Genomic DNA, 9,758 nt, shown 5'->3' on the forward strand with positions numbered 1-9,758 from the left:
CCGAGCCGGCCCCGCTCTCCCCCCCGCCTTGCCGGTCGCCGCCCTCCGCCACCGCGTCGCCGGCGCCGCCCGCACCGCCCGCCGTCCGCCGCCGCCTCGGCCGCTGCCGCCCCGCCCGCCGTCCGCCGCTCGCCGGAGACCTCGCCTCGCCGGAGCTCCGGCCGGATCCGATCTGGTCGGGTGGACCAGATCCACCAGTTCAGCGATCCAAACGCCGTCATCTCCGCCCGGATCTCCTCGTCCCGCTTCACCCCGTCCAGTTTCCAGAGGGTATAATTTCACTAAGTCCCGGAGATTTGCAGATCCAAGTGCTCATGTTCGTGGCTCCGTAACTTTGCATCTGTAGCTCCGATTCATGCATATAGCATATCAAAATGTTCATCCCAGAGAGTACATCATTTCATTACATTGCATCATTTTCATTTGAGCTCATCTTGATGCCCGAAATGCTGTTAGAAGAGGGCTACTTGAGTTAATTGTCAGATCTGTTACTCCGTTTAGCACTTTTGTCATTTTTGCCATGATTATTGTGTGCATGATATGCCCATGAGTTCTTCTTATGTTTTGTTAAAGGTTTTGTCATCTTTCCAGAGGTGCAATCCATGTATTTTTAAGATGTGTGTGGTGACTTGTGCAAGCTTGCAAAGTGGTGCACTTGCTAATTCTGTTTTCAGGGACTTAGTGATTTCACTAAGTCCTGGGATTGTTTATCTCACGATGCCATATGTTCATGTTGTTTCCTAGCAATCCGTGCCTCTTTTGAGGATGATCAGTAAGGGAGTTTTGTTAATCTTGTAGTGCTCTATCCATCCATGTCTTTGTTTGCAATTATGGAGCATCCTAGCTTGAGTCAATCGAGCTCTACTTTTGCTTCGTTGCGAATCTGGGCAGATCGTCAACTTGTTTGCGATTTTGCCGATGTTATTGTAGTTGGTCCGTGCATGCTATGACATTGTTCTTGCCATGCCTAGCTTGTATTTTGTGCCTTCTCAAGGGATGTATGCTTGTCTTGCCATGACTTACATCGTGGTGAGTGCATCGAGCTCGTAAACATGCCTTCATGAGTTATGTTTCAGCATGTCCCAGTTTTCACTAAGTCTGAAAACTGATTCTGTTTTTGCTATGTTCGTGTGCTTGTTAGTATATTTTGTGATCCCTTTTGGCTCAAGGTCACTAAGGGACTTTTGTTAAGCTTGTTGAGTAGCTCCATGCCATGTCTTTCTTTGTCTTGTTCAGGTCTTGTAGCATGTTGTTTTGTTGCGCCGAAGAGGGCTATCTGATCTGAAATTCCAGACAAGTGTTAATTTCACTAAGCCTGAGATCTGTTTTACCATTTGCATTTTTGCCATGCTTGTTTGAACCTGATAATGGATGAATTGGCCGTAGCTCAGTGCTAGACTTTTGTTAAGCATCTTGAATGCTTCCCTGCCATGTATTTCGATGTCATGTTTGGGTGCTGTAGCATGTTCATCTCATTGCATTTAGATGCCTACTTGCTGTAAATCGCAGACCGGTGTCATTTTTGAATCGCTTGCCATTTCCAAACCGTAACTCCGATTCCGGCGTTCTTTATATCGTTTTCAAGCGATTTCATCTCATCTTTCCAGTGGCACCCTTGGAATTCCAAGTTGAGTCCAGGTTCATGCACTTCCTGTCATATCTTGCATTGTGCATCCCGCATCGCATCCCGCATATCATATCATCATTTCATCATATTGCTTGGTCTTGCACGTGGTTGATTGTATCCTTGTTGCTTGTTTGTCTTGTTTGGGTAGAGCCGGGAGACGAGTTTGCTAACGAGGAGCCCGTTGAGTTTGCTTTCGAGGATCCAGTCAACTCTGACAACTGTGCAGGCAAGATGATCATACCCTCGAAATCACTACTATCTTTGCTATGCTAGTTTGCTCGCTCTTTTGCTATGCCATTGCTACGATGCCTACCACTTGCTTGCAAGCCTCCAAAATTGCCATGTCAAACCTCTAACCCACCTTTGTCCTAGCAAATCGTTGATTGGCTATGTTACCGCTTTGCTCAGCCCCCTCTTATAGCGTTGCTAGTTGCAGGTGAAGATTGGAGGCCGTTCTTTGTTGGAACATTTATTTATTTGTTGGGATATCATTATATTGCCTTGCTATCTTAATGCATCTATATACTTGGTAAAGGGTGGAAGGCTCGGCCTCTCGCCTAGTGTTTTGTTCCACTCTTGCCGCCCCAGTTTCCGTCATATCGGTGTTATGTTCCCGGATTTTGCGTTCCTTACGCGGTTGGGTTATAATGGGAACCCCTTGATAGTTCGCCTTAATTAAAGTTTTTCCAGCAATGCCCAACATTGGTCTTATCATTTTCCACCTAGCCTTTTCATTCCCTTGGGTTCTGCAGACTCAAGGGTCATCTTATTTTAACCCCCCCGGGCTAGTGCTCCTCTGAGTGTTGGTCCAAACTAGAGCCCCTTGCAGCGCCACCTCGGGGAAACTCGAGGGCTGGTTTTGGTTGTACGGATTGCTTATCTGAGTGTGCCCTGAGAAAGAGATATGTGCAGCTCCTATCGGGATTTGTCGGCACATTCGGGCGGTGTTGCTGGACTTGTTTTAACCTGTCGAAGTGTCTTGAGTTACCGAGATACTGAGTCTGATCGGAACGTCTTGGGAGGAGGTCTATTCCTTCGTTGACCGTGAGAGCTTGTCATGGGCTAAGTTGGGACTCCCCTGCAGGGATTGAACTTCCGAAAGCCGTGCCCGCGGTTATGGGCAGATGGGAATTTGTTAATGTCTGGTTGTAGATAACTTGAACCTTAATTAATTAAAATGAATCAACTAAGTGTGTTACCATGATGGCCTCTTCTCGGCGGAGTCCGGGAAGTGGACACGGTGTTGGAGTAATGTTTGCGCAGGTTGTTCTCTAGTTTCTTGCTCGTGCTTGCCTTCTCTTCTCGCTCTCTTTTGCGAATAAGTTAGCCACCATACTGGCTAGTCGCTTGCTGCAGCTCCACTTACATTTTACCTGGCCATACCCATAATCTTAAATAGTCTTAATCGCGAGGGTGCGAGATTGCTGAGTCCCTGTGGCTCACAGATTACTATTACACCAGATGCAGGGCCTGATGATTCCGCTCCAGGAGACGCGTACGAGCTCAAGTGGGAGTTCGACGAAGACTCTCAACGATACTATGTTTCCTTTCCCGATGATCAGTAGTGGTGCCCAGTTGGGGGTGAACGGGACCATTGTCGCATGTTGGGTTCTCTTTTATTTGGCGCCGTAGTCGGGCCTTGAGTGTATGGTTGATGTAATGTTATTTATGTACTTGATTGACGTGGCGAGTGTAAGCCAACTATGTTATCTCCCCTTCTTCTATTATTACATGGGATGTTGTGAAGATTGCCTAACTTGCGACATATGCCTTCAATGCGATTATGCCTCTAAGTCGTGCCCCGACACGTGGGAGATATAGTCGCATCGAGGGTGTTACAAGTTGGTAATCAGAGCCTTCCCCGACCTTAGGAGCCCCATTGCTTGATCGTTTTTAGCGGCCGAGTTGTGTCTAGAAAAAAATGTTTTGAGTCATTTAGGAATTATATATCGGAGAGTTTAGGAATTCTTTTTACTTCCCAGTCTCCTCATCGCTCTGGTAAGGCATCCTGACGTAGAGTTTTGACTCTTCTCTTCTCAAATTTCACAAAAAAAAATTTTAGGATCACGCGGGTATCTTGGAATCGTTCCGATGGTTTTATGATGAGAACATTGTCTTGGTGCCTCCTGTCAGGGGTTTAGTGGAAGTGTCCCGGGGAGTTGAGCTCTGAGGTGTTGTCATCATAATTTTATCGTTGCAGTTCTGGAATACCTGAGTTTAGTACGCCGACATCGAAAATCTCTTTTATGCAGTTCGTTGGTGAGATAACCTTGACGCCACCTAGTACTGGGGCGGGAGTTCGGGAGTATCGCCATAACTTGTATAACGGATGCTTTTCGAAGGTTGAGGTAGATGGTTTCCAAAGGTTTCTTGGTTATGTGTGTTGAAGGATGGATACATCTGGATGTAGGATTTGCTAGTTTGGGTGAGATATTATGCTTCCCCTGTATCCCCAACACCTGATTGCATAACCGGAAAGGTTCAGGAGTTTCATAGGTGGGAATTCTAGTAGCTCTAGTTCTTCTTCCACGGATATTGGTTTGAGATTGGGATTTCTTACCGATTATTCGTTCTTGATCCGTACCTTGTTGATTTATTTCTCTGCCTTAATTCTATGTGGCTTCTCAACTTATGGATATGTGACCATTTCAAGAGGAATGCATTCGTTCGTTTTGTTCGGATGTGAAGACTATATGTTGCAATTTTCATTCCGTTGGATTCAGCTTCAATATTTATCTATCAATGTGCTAATGGTGGTCAACCTCTTCAGGATGGCTCCTCCAACGCGCACGACTCCGAATCCTGATCCGCCACCACCTCCACCTCTTCCAGAAGCATGGCAAGCTGTGATGGCCGCAACCAATGCAAACACACAGCTGATCATGCAAATTCTTCAGGAGCGCAATCAAGGCAGTCATGGGAATCAAGGCAGCAATCAGAGTCACTTTGCTACACTCAACCAGTTCCTTGCTAACGGGTCAAAGACTTTCAGCAATTGTGTTGAGGCAACCGATGCTGACGATTGGCTTGTGGATCTGTGTAAGCATTTCGAGTGCAGTAACGTCAGGCCTGAGGACTTTGTCAAGTTCGCTTCCTTCCAACTCAAAGATCAAGCTGCAGAATGGTTCCGGCAGTACAAGGACTCTAGAGGTGGACGTGTTATTACTTGGGATGATTTCCGTCGAGATTTCCGAGCTCATCATATTCCTCAGAGCGTGGTTGAAAGCAAGCGTGAGGAATTCCGCAATCTGAAGCAAGGCTCTTTGTCTGTCTATGACTACAACAAGTTGTTCCAGAAGCTTGCCCGCTTTGCCAAGCAGGACGTCCCTGATGAGAAGAGCACGATATACCAGTTCAGGGGTGGTCCCAGAGAAGATATTCAGCTCGCTCTTGTCCTCTTCGAGCCCTTGAGATACGATGAGTTCTACAACATGGCACTGAAGCAAGAGGCTGCTCAGTTGAGGTGTGATGCTTCCAAGAAGCGAGTCAGAGATGTTACTCCTTCTTCCTCTACTCAAGTGGCCAAGCAGCAGAAGTTTTGGCTTCCTCCTCCTCCGTTCCGTCAGCCGTATCAGCAGAAGAGCAAAGGTGGCAGTGGTTCTTCCCACCCACCCAACCCTGGCTTTCAGAACAAGACTTCGTCTCAACCTCCAAGATCGAGTGCTCCGTATCACCGTCCGCTTTCAGAGGTCACGTGCAACAAGTGCCAACAGAAGGGTCACTATGCCAACAAGTGTTTCAACCAGAGGCGTCTTCCTCCTCCTCCTCCTGTCAGCTCGGCAAGTACAGCTGTGGTCAAGCATAACCCCAAGCATGCCAAGGTCAATTTGATGAATGCAGCTCAGGCAGAGGACTCGTCAGATGTGATAATGGGTAACTTTCCTGTTAATGATATTCCCGCAAAAGTTCTTTTTGACACTGGTGCATCGCATTGTTTCATCTTGAGACCTTTTTCATCTAAGCATGATTTTTTTACTCAAGTGTTGCCGAAGCCGTTGGCTATCGTCTCTCCAGCCCATCAAATGACATCTCGAGTATGCGTTCCGGATGTTACTATCACTTCGGGTGACTATAAGTTCTTGTCCTCTCCAAATGTTCTTGGTGACTCGGATATTGATCTTATTCTCGGGATGGATTGGCTTTCTAGGCACAAGGCTCAGCTTGATTGTGCAGCCAAGCAGATTCAATTGACTCATTCGTCTGAGGATGTTATTGTCTTTGCCGCTCAGGATAATACTATCCGTCTGTTTTCTCTCAATGAGAAGGGTGAATTGGATGCCATCTCTCAAATTCCAGTCGTTTGCGAATACCAAGACGTCTTTCCAGAAGAGCTCCCAGGAATGCCTCCGCACCGGCTAGTTGAATTCGTTATTGATCTTGAGCCTGGCACCGAACCCGTGTGAAAACATCCTTACAAGCTCGGACCTGAAGAGTTGAAGGAGCTGAAGAAGCAACTCGATATGCAAGAGAAAATGGGTCTTATCCGGCCTAGTTCTTCTCCGTGGGGTTGTGGTGTTCTTTTTGTGAAGAAGAAGGATGGAACGGACCGACTTTGTGTTGATTACCGTCCAGTGAACAAGAAGACCATCAAGAACAAATACCCACTTCCCAACATCAATGAGCTGTTCGAACAACTCAAAGGTGCCCAAGTATTCTCCAAGCTTGATCTCCGTATTGGCTATCATCAGATTCACATTCGTGAAGAAGATATTCCCAAGACAGCATTCAGAACAAGCTTTGGTTCATATGAACACACTGTCATGTCTTTTGGCCTTGCCAACGCTCCTCCGACGTTCTCTCGCATGATGAACTTCATCTTCAATGCCTACACCAATGACTTTGTTTTGGTCTATCTCGACGACATTCTGGTTTTCTCAAAGAACAAGGAAGATCATGCCAAGCACTTGCGTTTGGTTCTTGATAAGCTCAGAGAACATCAGTTCTACGCCAAGTTCTTCAAGTGTGAATTTTGGCTCGATGAGGTTCTTTATCTTGGTCATATCATCTCTGCCAAGGGCATTGCCGTGAATCCTGAGAAGGTGTCTGCAATTGTGAATTGGGAACCTCCTCAGAACGTGAAGCAACTCTGTAGTTTTCTCGGTCTCGCAAGCTATTGCCGAAGATTCGTTGAAAACTTTTCTAAGATCGCGAAGCCTCTCTCAAATCTTCTTCAGAAGCACGTCAAGTACGTTTGGTCTCCGGAGTGTGATATTGCTTTCAACACTTTGAAAGAGAAATTGATCACTGCTCCAGTTCTGACTCCACCTGATGAATCCAAGTCGTACGAGGTCTTTTGTGATGCCTCTCTCCAAGGTCTTGGCGCAGTATTGATGCAAGAGAAGAAAGTTGTTGCTTATACATCTCGCCAGTTGAAGCCTAATGAGAAGAACTACCCCACTCATGATCTCGAGTTGGCGGCAGTTGTGCATGCTCTTTTGACTTGGAGACATCTTCTATTGGGAAGAAAAGTGGACATTTTCACCGATCACAAGAGTCTCAAGTACATCTTCACTCAGCCTAATCTCAACCTCAGGCAAACTCGTTGGGTCGAAATGATTCAAGAGTATAATCCGAGTATTGAGTATACTCCAGGCAAGGCCAATGTGATTGCTGACGCTTTGAGCAGGAAAGCTTACTGCAACAGTCTGATTCTCAAGCCTTATCAACCCGAGCTTTGTGAAGCTTTCCGCAAACTTAATCTGCAAGTTGTTCCTCAAGGTTTCCTCGCCAACCTTCAAGTCTCTCCTACCTTGGAAGACCAGATTCGCCAAGCCCAGCTTCTTGATGCTATGGTGAAAAAGGTGAAGATTGGGATTGCCAAGAGTCAGTCCAAGTACAAGTGCTACCGCCTTGATGACAAGGACACTCTCTTCTTCGAGGATCGTATTGCTGTGCCCAAAGGTGACCTAAAGTGATCATGAACGAGGCTCACAATTCTCTCCTCTCCATCCACCCTGGGAGCACGAAGATGTATCAGGACCTTAAGCAAGCTTATTGGTGGACTCGAATGAAGCGCGAGATCGCTCAATTCGTGAATGAATGTGATGTCTGCAGAAGAGTGAAGGCAGAACACCAAAGGCCAGCAGGTCTCCTCCAACCTCTTGCCATTCCAGAATGGAAGTTTGACCACATTGAAATGGACTTCGTGACTGGGTTTCCAAAGTCCAAGCGTGGCAATGATGCTATATTCGTTGTCATCGACAAACTCACCAAAGTGGCTCACTTTCTGCCTATCAAAGAGTTGATCACTGCAGCTCAATTGGCGGAACTCTATACCTCTCGAATTGTCTCTCTGCACGGTATTCCTCAAGTGATCTCTTCAGACCGTGGCAACATCTTTACCTCGAAGTTTTGAGATTCTTTTTAGAAGGCCATGGGCACTAACATCCGCTTCAGCACAACTTTCCATCCTCAAACAAGCGGTCAAGTCGAGCGTGTCAACCAGATTCTTGAAGATATGCTCAGGGCTTGTGTGATCTCCTTCGGCATGAAGTGGGAGGATTGTCTTCCTTATGCTGAATTCTCCTACAACAACAGTTTTCAAGCAAGTTCGGGCAAGGCCCCTTTTGAAATTCTGTATGGCAGGAAGTGCCGTACCCCTCTCAACTGGTCTGAAACCGGTGAACGTTAGCTTTTGGGTAATGACTTAATCACAGAGGTAGAAGAAATGTGCAAAGTCATTCGTGATAACCTCAAAGCAGCCCAATCCCGCCAGAAGAGCTACTATGATAGTAAGCACCGTGATTTGGCTTTCGAGATCGGAGATCACATTTACCTCCGTGTCTCTCCTGTGAAAGGTACTCGTCGCTTCGGTATCAAAGGGAAGCTTGCCCCTAGATACGTGGGACCTTTCAAGATTGTCAGCAAGAGAGGCGACCTCGCCTATCAACTCGAGCTTCCTTCAAACTTTGCAAATGTTCATGACGTGTTCCATGTCTCTCAGCTTCGAAAGTGCTTCAAGACTCCTGACCGCACCGTCAACTTCGAGGACATTGAGATCCAAGAAGATCTCTCTTATCGTGAGCACCCAGTTGCTATTCTTGAAGAGACTGAACGCAAGACTCGCAACAAGTCAATCAAATGTCTCAAAGTCAAGTGGTCACACCATTCCGACCGTGAAGCTACCTGGGAACACGAGGATCACCTCCGTTCCGAGTACCCGGTGTTCTTTCAGTCCTAGATCTCGGGACGAGATCCTTTCGTAGTGGTGGAGTGTTGTAACACCCCGGATGTAACTTTCCTAATTTGTACTCCAACTCTTGCCGTTTCCGGCGTTAAGTTATTTTATTTTCTCGGGTTCAGGTCTTTGTCTCCGTGTGTTGTTGTCGTTGTCATGCATCTCTTATCATGCCATCATGGGCATTGCATTTGCATACGTGTTCATCTCATGCATTCGAGCATTTTCCCCGTTGTCCGTTTTGCATTCCGGCGCTTCGTTCTCCTCCGGTGGGCATTTCTATCTTTCTTTCGTGCATGGGGATTAAACATTTCCGGATTGGACCGAGACTTGCCAAGCGGCCTTGGTTTACTACCGGTAGACCGCCTGTCAAGTTTCGTATCATTTGGACTTCGTTTGATACTCCAATGGTTAACCGAGGGACCGAAAAGGCCTCGTGTGTGTTGCAGCCCAACACCCCTCCAATTTGGCCCAAAACCCACCAAACTCTGCTCCATGTCCTAGAGCGTTCGATCACGATCGCGTGGCCGAAAACCGCACCTCTTTTGGACTCTTCTAGCTCCCTCTATGCCTATATATAGGTCCTCCCCGAAAATTCCGGATCAAACCCTAACCCTCTCCCTCTCCTCACGCGGCCGGACGAAATCTCGCCGGCCGGACATGTCCGACGCCCCCACCGCGCCATGTGTCGCCCACTGACAGGGCGAGCCGCCGCGCCCAGCTGGATCAAACCCTAACCCTCTCCCTCTCCTCACGCGGCCGGACGAAATCTCGCCGGCCGGACATGTCCGACGACCCCACCACGCCACGTGTCGCCCACTGACAGGGCGAGCCGCCGCGCCCACTTCGCCGCACGGCCGGCCCGCCGAAGCCCGCCGCGGGCCCTCCCGGCCCGCACTCCTCACTCCGCCACCACGCCGCCCGAGTGACCCGCCGCCTTCGCCGCTCTCCCCG

This window comes from Triticum dicoccoides, chromosome 3A, assembly GCF_002162155.2.
Source record: "Triticum dicoccoides isolate Atlit2015 ecotype Zavitan chromosome 3A, WEW_v2.0, whole genome shotgun sequence".
Taxonomy (NCBI): Eukaryota; Viridiplantae; Streptophyta; class Magnoliopsida; order Poales; family Poaceae; genus Triticum; species Triticum dicoccoides.